The sequence below is a fragment of the Varanus komodoensis genome, unplaced genomic scaffold (assembly GCF_004798865.1).
Source record: "Varanus komodoensis strain SLA01 unplaced genomic scaffold, ASM479886v1 scaffold6_1, whole genome shotgun sequence".
NCBI lineage: Eukaryota > Metazoa > Chordata > Lepidosauria > Squamata > Varanidae > Varanus > Varanus komodoensis.
In genome coordinates, this window is record NW_025336345.1 from 261,398 (window position 1) to 270,902 (window position 9,505).

Consider the following 9,505-nt stretch of genomic DNA (forward strand, 5'->3'; position numbering starts at 1 on the left):
TAGGAATGTGTGATGAATCCACCTGGGGAGTGGGAATCCATCAGGTTCCCTCAGCTCAGCTCTTCAGATTCCAGCCCATTTCTTGTACCAAGAGTCATACAAAGCACACCAAACATTCGTGCAGGTTCCCACCAGGAACTGAGTCCTGCTGGAATGCTGTGCAAGCAGCATCCCTCTCCCAAGCACATGTTCACGCTGCATGTGCTGCAGAAGATTGCTGAGGGTGCAGCTGTAGTCCTATGAAAGTTCATGGACTTCCTTTCAGCTCAACTAGTTTCCTAAGTCAGAGCCAAGTGGGAGGAGAAGTCTGATGAACAGAAGAGGGACAGGTCCTGAAAGGATTGCAACAACCCTAGTTGCATCCAATGTTACTCTAACTTAAGTCCCATTCATTTCAATGGGTCTAATCTAAATCAGGTTAATGTCATATTAATCTGACATCATTAATATGAATTATATGTGCACTGACATATTTATTTTTAAAAAGTGAACATGAGGCAAGTTGGGGTTGCAATGCCAGATCAAGCCAAAAATCCACCCATGCAAAGAATAATGGTGAGTAGCAGATAACTTCAATGACTGCACAAGCTTTATAATGACTAGCTGTGAAGCAGCACATCCAGAATGGAAGTTTGCTTTGAAGCATGGGTCTTGTTATTCCTTCAAGTACCAGGAAAACACAAACATAACCATAAACATGTGAGACTTTCATTGAAGGCATTTTCAAAGCAGCTGGTGTCATATTTCTCTCCACAGAGAAAGACAAGAGGCGATGTTTAATGGTGTTGTCAGGCAATACAAGGAGTTCGGATCAAACACAAATACAAAGAAAAATGCTTTTCTCTTTCTTTAAAAGCACATTATTGGGCAAGGAAGCATTTTCCCCCTCTATCCATTCAGGGCTGCAGTCATTGAAGATTCTCATCTGTATTCATTGCATGAGCACAGCAAAGTCATTGGAATATCACCATATGAAGCATATACCCGAAATCTAAGTAGTGCAAGCTCCTATCGGACTTTCCACCTGACATGCTTCGGCTGTAAGTGTGTTCCAGCAAGACACACAGCATGCTCTGAACACATGCAGAATCTAATTTATATTTATTTATTTAAAGCTTTTATAGACCGTCCCATTACTGGCATCTTGGGATGGTTTACAACAAGCACAGATAAAATAAAAATGGCTCAGCATCCAGTGATTAAATATTAAAACCACATTTAAAACCAATTACCAATTAAAATAACAGGAATGTAAAATGCTCCAGGGTGCTTCTCACACATGCGTTCCAACACTGGTAACCATGGTACATCCGTTTGAGTACTCTTGGACAATTACCACCACCATTGCCCTGCTCAATCTGCTGGCCTGCCTCTGGTCATGTCACAATAACACAGAGAATTGCCAAATATGCTGTCTAACTAGAGCCAAGATTAAAGATGTAACCAATAAGTTCACACATCTCATACAACCCATTGACAAATGCCCCTTCCTTCTTATCTATGTGGGAACTAATGACACTGTCAGGAGAAATCTGACATACAATATCAAACTTTGAAGCTCTAGGAAGGAAGATCAAAATCACTGTGCTCCAGATAGTTTTCTACCAGTACGCGGAAGAGGAACAGATTTCAAATGAATGCTGCTGGTGCCGTAAAGAGATGTTTGGATTCTGGGACCATCCAATTTGCCATCCTAGAAGATGGACTATTGGCAAATGATGGGCTGCACCTCACAAAGAAAGGAAAGAATATGTTTGGTCACAACATGAAAAAGTTCATCAATAGGGCTTTAAGCTGAAACTTCCAGGGAAGACAGATGTGCAGCATGGCAAACCATCACCTGACAAAAACTTATGTATTTCAGCAGAGAAAAAACCTCAAGCAGGGCCAGGCATCAGTCTCCCAAAAAGTGCAGGAGGACAACCAGGGCACAACAAGAATGAACTTTGCTTTCTCTACACCAATACCCAGAATATGGGAAACAAACAACATGGACATGTGCACATCTGTGTAAGGGCGATTACAGTCTTATAGAAATAACTGAAACTTGGTGAATTGACTCACTTGACTGGAACTCTACAGTTGATGGATACAAGCTGTTCAAGAAAAATAGAAAAGATAAAAAGGAAGATGGAGAGACACATATATACCTAAGAGACATACATATATGCACAGAAATATAAGAAGAGGAACTCAGTAGCCCCACTGAAAGCATATGGCTTAATTTAAAGGGAGAAAAAAAATAAGGGAAACAGTTATTGGCCTCTGTTACCAGCTACCCAGTCAAAAAGAGGACAAGGGCCTAAACTTCGAAAAGCAACTTGCCACTGTTTCCAAGAAGAATGATGTGGTCATCATGGGGGATTTCAAGTTCCCTGATGTATGCTGGGAGACCATTTCTGCCCAACGTGGTCCCTCCAAGATATTCCTGTCATGCATGACAACAACTTCCTCCAGCAGAAGGTAGAGGAAGAAACTAGAGTAACAGCTATCCTTGATTTGATAGTAAGTAACAGGGATGACCTAGTGGATAAAATAGTGGCCACAGGGATGCTGGGGAAAGTGACCATGTGATACTTGAATTCTCAGTTATAAAGGAGACAAAGATTAACACGGTACCCTGGACTTCAGGAAAGCTAACTTTAGCAAACTGAGAACAATGATAAGTGAGGTGCCATGGCAACACACTCTTAAGGGAAAAGGAGTTGAGGAGACACGGGAAATCTTGAAAAAGAAGATTCTTCAAGTAAACTGGGAACAATTCTAACAAGAAGAAAGTGTAGGAGACAATAGAGTATGCCCACAGGGCTCCACAAAAAGTTAAGTGACAACATGAAAGAAAAGAAACATGAACGAAAAAAAGAACAAGAACAGGAGGTGGAAGCAGGGCCAGGCCACAAAGGAAGAGTATAAACAAATAGCAAGGAATTACAGGGATAAGATCAGGAAAGCTAAAGGAGGAAATGAACTGAGAATAGCAAGGGATGCTAAGAACAAGAAAGTCTTCTTCAGATGTACATCCAAAAGACATGCAACAATAAGGTGTCCAGCTAGTTAAAGGGGATGGTGGAGTGTTAACAGATGACAAGGAAAAGGTGGAAGCACTCAATTCCTTCTTCTCATCAGTCTTCTCCCACAAGAAAATCTACAAAGATGTACAAGCTGAAAGTGAGAGATGGCAACCCAAAATCAAGGAATGCCTAGATGGAATGAACACATTCAAATCTGCAGAGCCTGATCAACTCCTCCCCAGAGTCATAAAAGAGCTACTGGAGGAACTCCACCCCAGAGTCATAAAAGAAACTCTCAGAACCACTGGCTGTTATCTTCAATAAATCTTCAAAACCAGAAAAAGTGCCAGATGACTAGCGAAGGGCCAACTAACCCTTTCCCCCATCTTCAAAAAAGGGGAAAAAGATGAGCCTGGGAACTACAGACCAGCTAGTCTGACATCAATTCCTGGAAAAATTGTGGAGCAAATTATTGAAAAATCATTGTGCAAGCACCTTGAAGAAAATGCAATGATTAATAAAAGCCAACATAGATTTATAAAAAATAAATCCTGTCAAACTAATTTAATCTCATTTTTTGACTGGGTAACCCCCAAATAGACAGCAGAAACATTGCAGCTATAATCTACCTGGACTTTAGCAAAGCTTTTGACATAGTGCCCCACAACGTTCTGATAGCACAAAGTGGACTAGATAGAAAGACTATTAGGTGAATCCAGAATTGGCTGCTAAATCATATACAAAAAGTGCTCATCAACAACACCTTCTCAAATTGGATGGAGGTAACTAGTGGGGTGTGACAGGGTTCAGTCCTGGGCCCAGTGCTCTTCCACATCTTTATTAATGATTAAGATGAGGAAGTGAAAGTGAAAAGAAAAAGAGTTGTGGACAACAGGCTAAATATGAGCCAGCAATGCAATGCAGCTGCAAAAGGGGCAAATGCTATTCCGGGATGCATTACCAGAAGAATTACTTCAAAATCACGAGAAATAGTAGTTCCTCTATACTCCTCACTAGTCAGACCTGATCTGGAATACTGTGTCCAGTTCTGGGCACCAAGATTTAAGAATGATGCAGAAAAATTAGAAAGGGTCTGGAGGAGGGCAACAAAAATGATCCAGGGTTTGGAAACACTGCCCTATGAGGAGAGATTGAGAGAACTGGGCATGTTCAGCCTTAAGAAGAGAAGACTGAGGGTATGAGGTGGGTCATGATATTCTATAAGTACCTCAAAGGCTAACATAAAGAGGAAGGTCAAGATCTCTTCTTGCTGATGCCAGAGTGTAGGACCCGTAATGATCAAGCCACGACAACCCAGAGTCATGTTGGACATCAGGAAACGTTTCCTCACTATCAGAGCAATACAATAGTGGAACCAGCTGCCTAGAGAGGTGGTGGGCCTTTTGGTACTGTCCATGGGGTTTTCATGGCAAAGATACTGGAGTGGGTTGCCATTTCCTTCTCCAGTGGGTCACGTTTTGTCAGAGCTCTCTGCTATGACCTGTCCATCTTGGGTGGCCCTGCACGGCATAGCTCATAGCTTCACTGAGCTACGCAAGTCCCTTCATCACGACAAGGCAGTGATCCATGAAGGAGAAAGCAACATTGCCACTTTTTAAATCCTGCCATTTTTGTGCAAGTCACAAAACTTTAACAAGATTTTAATGATAAAAATTATCATCAAGAATAAATCAAGAGAATGAAACATGTAAATCTTAAACAAAGCATGCCAAGGGCAGAATTCTGAGAATAGATTTACATAAAGAAAGGATGCTGTATGAAACTCTAAATTGGTCTTTATCTATGCAGTATCTTCTTGGAACTGGCTGTCTAGCTGTTTATGTATGTTTAGGATTGGGCTTTGAAGTAGAACTTCAGAGATCTAGCCAGCTGAGAGGTCTGCACAACTGCCAATGCCTGTTAGTTCAAAATTGGTGGCCTGGTCCCATCCCATTGACTTTGAATTCATCATTCTTTTGATTTTCTGCAGTCACTGGGTAGTGAGGACACACATCTTACAAAGTAACAGCACAGTGGTATTGAATCTCTTTGAGCCTGAGGACAAAATTAAAGTTAGGAGAAACCTGACTCTTTGGGTTGGAAAGGATCTGGGGCATGATAAAAAAAATCCCTACCAGCATAAAGCTCTTAGTGTCAATAACTGAGCCTTAGGAGAGCATCTCAACCATTTATACTGGGGCAGGGGGTGGCGGGAAACCACCCAAAGCTTGATAATCAGAAAGGCAGGGGAGAAGAGCATGGCTGCCTGTGGAACTCCAGAGGGCTGTACTGCAACTCCAGGTGGGCCAGATCTGCGGAAGCAGCACTTCATGCTAACTTGCTAATTTAAACTGCCATGGCCCATGCAGGTGCACTGCTGCCCTGTGCCCCGGCAGAATCTCCCCCTTTCTCTTCCTGCCATCACGGTGGCTTAAAGAGGAGCTGCCCTTTCTTGCTCTTTGTGGAGATGCAGGTCTGTACCATTGGTACCTTCTCCCTTACAGTAGCTGGGAGCCTCCTAGCACCCTGCACTCTGCCAAAGGAAAGCATTTAGGAGGCCCTGAGATAATGTGCTAGGTGAACCATGAGTAAGGGAGAAAGCAGCCACATGTTCCTCTCTGCATCAGGGGAGGGTGAATGTCTTCCTCATTAGTGATCACAGGGGAGATGGCTTTCATTGTGCTTCTATGAGTAGCAAATGGCCAGTGACCACTGAGCAGTTGGATGGCTGATCCTCTAAGGAAAGAGGGAGGTCTCCCAAGGGCTCAGCAGACCAGATGAAGGAAGCCTGCTGTCAGATGTGCATTCCTATGTTTCCCTTTGTGTAATGTTGGATGCCATAGTGCATTTAATATTTTGATTTATACAGCCACATCCTAATAATTTGATTTATAAAACACATATGGTAGAACACCTAAGAAAGGGCAATGTTGTTATCATTCCTCACAGGCGTACCTGAGAGGAATACATGATATGGGAATTATTTAGCATAATAATGAGTCAATAAGGAAGACTTGCTACACTTCCCTTTCAGTATTTTTAAGCGATCCCTAGATCCCTGGCTGTCCTATTTGTTTTCCCCCACAAAGATACACTTTCTCTCTATGCAGATAACTGAGGTAGATTCACCCGAATCCGCATATATTGGTTGAAATAATGTACAAGGGAGCTCATGGGCCAAGTGGGTACATCCAACACATGGGGGAGCGTGGCATGAGGAGTCCCATGAACCTGCCTCAATGCTCACCCATCCAAACCAAAAGGTGCAGATCATTGTTCATATTAACAGTGAATGAGAATTTGCTATGCCTTACTTTTGAGGCTCAGAATTGTTCCATTGTTCCAAATGAATCCATTGTGGCACTGAAGAAGGATGATTTCATCCAGATGTTTCACTTTTCTGGATGAAGGCTTGGATACCGGTTTTTCATACTGTCCAGTACTCAGTTGAGTCTGCCCATCAGATGCCTACATGTATTTTGCATCCTAAGGCATGATCATAACTGAACATGACAAGTGGGGAAAATGAATAATCTTTCTCCTGCTGCCTAATCTCCAATATCCTACCAATGTGTCCCTGTAATTTATTTTTGCAGCTATCAGAAGTACTCCTAGAAAGTGCTTAGGTTTCTGACCTTTATCTGATTTGTGCAGGATATCAAGTGACAAGTTTCTTTGCATTTTGAGTGCTACATGTTCTGATTTTCAGAAGATGAAAGGTTCACAGCTTTCCCAAGATGATTACTGCAATGGAACTCAGAGATAATAGGAAACTGTATTAGCAGTTAGGAATCTATTGCGTAGATATATTTCTTTGTAAATTCTAATGCAAACTGCCTGGATCATTTCTTGCTGAGCTATTGAGCAGGTTGCAGTGTAATTATCCATTGCAATTCACACTTCTCTGAATTTTGCAATACATAGAAACATAGAAACAGAGCAAGTCAGAAGGGGTCTCCTGGGCCATCTAGTCTGACCTCCGGCACCAGCCGGCTCCGCTCACGACATGCCCACCATGTGGACGTCCAGCCTATCCTTGAACACCTGCACCGATGGGGCCTCAATGACCTCTCGTGGAAGCCCACTTCACACCCTCGGGGTCCTGACTGTCAGGAAGTGCTTCCTGGCGTCTAAACAGAACCTTGGCTCCCTGAGCTTTGCTCCGTTGGAGCGCGTTCTGCCTTCCTCTGCAGGAGAGAACAGGTCTCTACCCACCCCCGTGTGACATCCCCTCACATACCTGTATGTCGCCAACATATCCCCTCTGAGTCTCCTCTTCTCCAGGCTGAAGAGACCCAGTTCCCTCAGTCTTGCCTCATACGGCATCCCCTGCAAACCAGCCACCAACTTCGTGGCCCTACGCTGCACTGACTCCAACCTGGCTATATCTTTTCTGTAATGAGGGGCCCAAAACTGAACACAATATTCCAGTTGTGGGCGCACCAGAGTCATGTAGAGTGGTAGTAATACCTCTCTTGATCTAGAAGCCACACTTTTGGCTATGCAACCAAGGGTGGCATTCGCCCTCTTGACCACCACATCACACTGCTGACTCATGTTTAGCCTGCAGTCAACCAGTACCCCGAGGTCCCTTTCAAAAGTGCTGCTCTCCAGCCACTTGTCACCTAACCTGTACTTGTGACACCTATTCCTATGCCCCAAGTGCAAGACCTTGCACTTATCCACATTGAACGCCATCCTGTTGTCTCCTGCCCACTTCCATAGTCTGTCCAGATCCTTTTGGATCTGGAGTACCTGCTCCTCAGTTGTGGCCACTGCTCCAGTTTTAGTGTCCTCTGCGACTTTGATCAGCAGACTGTTCACCCCTTCTTCCATGTCGTTAATGAAAAGATTATACAGAATTGGCCCCAGGATAGAGCCCTGGGGGACCCCATTTGTTACTGGCCGCCATCCCAATGATTCCCCACTAATGGCTACCTTCTGCTTTCAGTCAGTCAACCATGCCCTAATTCACTGGACAGTGCTTTGGTGTATCCCAAAACTCCTCAGTTTCTCCACCAGGATATCATGGGCCACTTTGTCAAAGGCCTTGCTGAAATCCAGGTAAACCACATCCACTGCATCCCCTCCATCTAGCCATCTCAAAGCCTTGTTGTAGAATTCCACAAGGTTTGTCTGGCAGGACCTGTTTTTGCGGAAGCTGTGTTGTGTGGCTGTCAGTCTCCCTTCCCTATCTAGCATCACTAGATCTCTCTCTATTATGAGCCTTTCCATTGTTTTTCCTACAATGGATGTAAGGCTAACCGGTCTATAATTCCCCATGTCCTTTCTACTACTCTTTTTGAAAATTAGGACTACTGATGCCACCCTCCAGTGCTCTGGAACTTCGCCTGTTCTCCACGAGCTCTCAAAAATGGAGGCCAGCGGGCGTGAGAGAACCCCTGCCAACTCTCTAAGTACTCTCGGGTGTAACCCGTCAGGGCCTGGTGCCTTTGTAATGTCCAATGCCCTGAGGAGCCCCTCGACTTCAAGGGGAGTGACTCTAATCTGTGCCCCTAAGTCCCCAGCCTCATCTAATTTCCTATGCGGATATCCCCCGTCCTGCTTTGGGGAGAACACAGAAGCAAAATAGTCATTTAGCATCTGTCCCTCATATCAGTCACTGGATCTCCTTCCTCCTTATTTAGTGGTTCCACCACTTGTCTCCCCTTCTTCTTCCTATTTACATGCTGAAAGAAGCCCTTTTTGTTGCTCTTGATATTCTTGGCAAGTCTCAGCTCGTAATCAGCCTTAGCCTTGCGAAGAATCCTTCCGCAACGGGCCTCCTCCTCTTGGTATACCCTTTTGTCTATTTCCCCCAGTACCCATTTTCTATGGAGGTTCCTCTTTCATCTAATCCCTTTAACCACCTCCTTTCACATCCATGGCGGCACTCTCCTCCGCCTCCCCACCTTACTGACTAGAGGTATCGTCAAGGCTTGCGCCTCCAAAACCTCCCTTTTGAGTGCTATCCACCCCTCCTCAACTTGCTTACCTTCCAGTAACCTATCCCAGGAGACTTTCCCCAGTCTGGCCTTCAGTTGGCCAAAGTTGGCCCTCTTGAAGTCCCAGCTTCTAGTGCTTGACCTGCTGCCCGTCCGCAGTCCCCTGATCTCAAAGCAAAGGATGGAGTGATCACTCACATCCAGAGCTCCCCTAATCTGTACCTCATCTATCAGCTCCTCCCAATTGGTCAAGACCAAGTCAAGGATGTTTCCCCCCCTCGTCGCCTCTCAGACCCTCTGTGTGAAAAACCCTCCCTCTATAGCTTCTAGGAAGCGACGTGACCTGGCTGTCACCGCTGAGTGAGTCTCCCAAGTAATATCCGGGAGATTGAAATCTCCCATAATTACTGTGTCTCTCCCCCGAGATATCCATAGAATCTGGTCTGTCAGGACATCATCCAGGGTCTCAAGTTGACCTGGAGGGCGATAACATACCCCCACTGTCAGGTCTCTTTCCCTGTCAAAACCCCTAAGTTTCACCCAGACTGC